General features: G+C 42.6%; 1 pseudogene; it reads right to left on the bottom strand.

The window, feature by feature from the left end:
* Positions 1–2,956, bottom strand: part of LOC101629081 — a 5,442-nt pseudogene extending 2,486 nt beyond the window's left edge.
* Between the last annotated feature and the right edge of the window lie 548 nt (positions 2,957–3,504).

The following is a 3,504-nucleotide window of genomic DNA, read 5'->3' as shown; positions in this document are numbered from 1 at the left end:
CAAAGTTTATTTTTACATCATTTTGCACATTTTTTTTTTCCATCTCGATTGTAATCCCCGCGGGTTTCCCATCACCAAATCACCCCTGTGCCACCACCATAGTCCAGTGCATTTCCCTTCCTTCTCCCCCTCCCCCGTTTTTGATCCCATTCCCCACTCCACCCCCACAGAATGTCTCTGGTATATGGTTGTTCATTATTTTTGTTATTTTCTCGCCTGGTCCATTATACTCCTGCTATGAGTGAAACCATCCCGTAGTTTTCTTTCTCTTTCTGGCTTATCTCACTAAGCATGATCTTTTCCAGCTCCATCCAAGTTGCTGCATATAATAGTTTATTTTTACATCATTTTCCATTTCAGTTGTAATCCCCCCGGGCTTCCCATCATCAAATCACCTGTGTGCCATCATCATAGTCCAGTGCACTCCCCCCCCACCCGTTTTTGATCCCATTCCCCACTCTACTCCCATCAAATGTCTCTAATATACAGTTGTTCATTATTATTATTATTTTCTCCCCTGGTCCTTTATACTCCTGCTCTGAGTGAAACCATATGGTATTTTTTCCTTTTCTTTCTGGCTGATTTCACTAAGCATGATCCCTTCCAGCTCCATCCATATTGCTGCAAAAGGCATGTGTTTATCTTTTTTGGTTGCTGAGTAATATTCCATTGTGTATATGTACCACATCTTTTTAATCCAGTTATCTACTTTTGGGTATTTGGGTTGATTCCATGTCTTTCCAATTGTAAATAAAGCAGCAATAAACATGGGAGTGAAGGTGTCTTTTTGAATCAGTGTGAATAAAGTCTCTTTTAAGACTCTAGTCTTGTGTGACAGAAAATAGGCTTCTGATAAAAAAACACTGGATGTACAAGGGGTTAAGTTGTAGCACTATGAAGCTATAGGCAGCACTGTAGCATGAGTTTGATCCCTGGCCAGGAACCCACATGGCACATCAGACCTCTCCTGTCTCATCTGTTGCTCCCTTCAGCAGTATATTTCAGCAGATCTGCCTCTTTTGCTCCCTACTCTGTCTCTGGTCAATCCTTTTACCAGTAGCCCACCCCTGCATCTCTGGCCTGTTCCCGTATGCATAAATAAGTAAATCTTTTTTTAAAGCATTTATTGGTTTGTATAAGTGAATAGTCTAGAGGTAAAGATGGCTTTAGGCATGGATGAACTCAAAATTCAAATAATATCAGGATTCTGTCTCTCTATCAGTTCTGCTTCTTGTCCTATCACCTTCAGTCTCAGGTCAGAGAGTAGTAGCAAGATGGTAGGTCACAGTCCTGGAACCCAGAGCCTTTCTGCTCAAGTTTACAGACAAGCTTGAGAATATATTTTTTAGCTCAAATCCCAACTAAATGCTTGTTGCTCTCACTGGGCGCGACCCCACCTCTGAATGATTACTAGAGCCAAGAGAATTTGATGCTTGAGTGACTGAGACTCAGGGAACTTGCTCTACCTTAGCTCTATAGCCTGAGCAGCAGCACATAGGAGGAGAGTGGGTGGGAAAGTGGGAAACTTCTCCATGAGAAGTTCAGGTGCGTTTTCCAGCATGGTGAAAGGATACTCGCGAGTAACTGCAGACAATTACCAAAAAGGTGCTGAGAATCGAATGAGCTAATATAAAGGACTTCACAAACTCCTATTCAGATATAAGTGATGATTGTTATTTGGTGATAGCTTTCTTCAGGTGTTTAGCATTTTCTTCCTTCTATGAGTAGCTGTTAGTTCACGTTTTATCTTCCCTACTACACCCAGAGCAGCCTGAAAGCTGCTAGATGTTTCTGGAGCGTATAACTCAGCACCTAGAAAATAGAAAGCACCCAATAAATGATTGTGGAATAACTAAATGAACATAAATTTGAAAGCATTCCCCAGAATTGTGTTTGTCTCTAAGCCAAATTCACAGAAGTCTTTGGACAACTTTAAACTTTCACTTGAATTATAGACAAGTCAGCGCTGGCTCTTTTCAAAGTAGAGGATAGAGCAAGATAGTTTCAGAAAGCATACTGTGGCCTTGCATTGATTTATTGACCTATCCATTCTAAGACCAGTCAGAGAAAATAAAATTCCTTTTGATCTGTTAATTAATTTCTGCTTTATTTTTCTCTTCCTGCCCACCTTATAGGGAGTGGGTATCAGAAAAGCACAGATCAAGTAGGAGAAATTCTCAAAGGTACTGACCAGCAGGGCAGGTTTGGGGTTCTCTTCTGTTCCTTAAGGCCTGAGTTTCCAGGAAAATTTTAGTTTAATTGAAGGAACTGGATAGCAGTTCTAGACAGCTGGAAGCCCATTCCTGAGTCTGTTCTCCCATATCTCTGCAATTTGATTCATGTCCTTAGATTTCCTATTTAAACATGGCCTGGAGTTTAGGAAACTGAACTCCTGAAGGAGGGAATATAGGCCATGGACCACCCTTTGAAATAGTCTCAAGGCACCCCCTGCTTTAGAATTGGCTGGAGCTGCCGCTTTGCTGATTTTGTAGTAGGTAGGCTAACTCTGTTAGCCACAAGCTTTATAGAGGCTTAATACAATATATTGGAACTGTATGAACATAATTGTTTTAGACCTGCCCTGTCTGATGTCACAAAAATACTATTCCAGGAGCCTGGGCCCTGACTGGGCAGAAGCAGCAGGGATGCTGTTTTAGAGAAGGAAAGTTACTTAATCATAGGTATTCTGAACATGGAGTTAAGCATCTGACTAAATTGTGGAATCATTGCTGGAAATAGTGTTTCAGCTCAATACACTGAGACGATTGTAGTTGGGTGGGGACTGAGAATGAGAATTATACAAGGGCATTGTTAGCAGGTCGGAAGTGACCAAAGGAAAATTTGAGCTGGGTGGGTCAGCAGTTGTACCCCATCTGGCACTTGGCAGCCCAACTCGGTGTTTAACACCCTATTCACTACCTTCACTTCGTGGACAATCCAAGTCGTGCAAGCTCATTTCCGAAAGGATAGCTGTTAACTTTTAGGTTGTGACATTGCCTCCCCTTTGTCTCCATCTTGACCCCAGCTGACATCTTATCTCTCTTCCTAACACAGACTTCCTCTTTGTCCTGGGCATGCTCTCACAACTTTTTGGGTAGTGTTCCCCACACTGAGCCTACCCTGTGGTGTCTGTGCCCCACAGGTGCTCTGCAGTGGAACCTACAGCAGGGTGGTCTTACAAAAAGATCTTGTAGCGTCTAGCCCTGTTAGCCCTGCCATTTATTTAACCAAGTTTTTGCATTTCCTTGAGGTTCAGTTTTCTTGTAAAATGGAGATGATTTACCTTAGTGGGTTTCTTTCTTTCTTTTTATATTTTTTTCATTTGTGCATACAGAACTGGGGTACAGGACAGAGGTATAGGGGCGGTGAGAGGATTCACGAGAGACAGTGGGGAGCAGAACAGGCAGAGCAACAAAGTACACTGCTGAGGGGAGCAGCGGGCTGATAAGGAGAGGGCTGCTATGCCATGTGGGTCACCTCCGGGGATCAAACTCACACACTGAA

This window comes from Condylura cristata, unplaced genomic scaffold (genome assembly GCF_000260355.1).
Source record: "Condylura cristata isolate star-nosed mole 26May11 unplaced genomic scaffold, ConCri1.0 scaffold00015, whole genome shotgun sequence".
Taxonomy (NCBI): domain Eukaryota; kingdom Metazoa; phylum Chordata; class Mammalia; order Eulipotyphla; family Talpidae; genus Condylura; species Condylura cristata.
The sequence above is the reverse complement of the archived record's forward strand: the minus strand, read 5'-3'. Positions and strand labels throughout refer to the sequence as shown.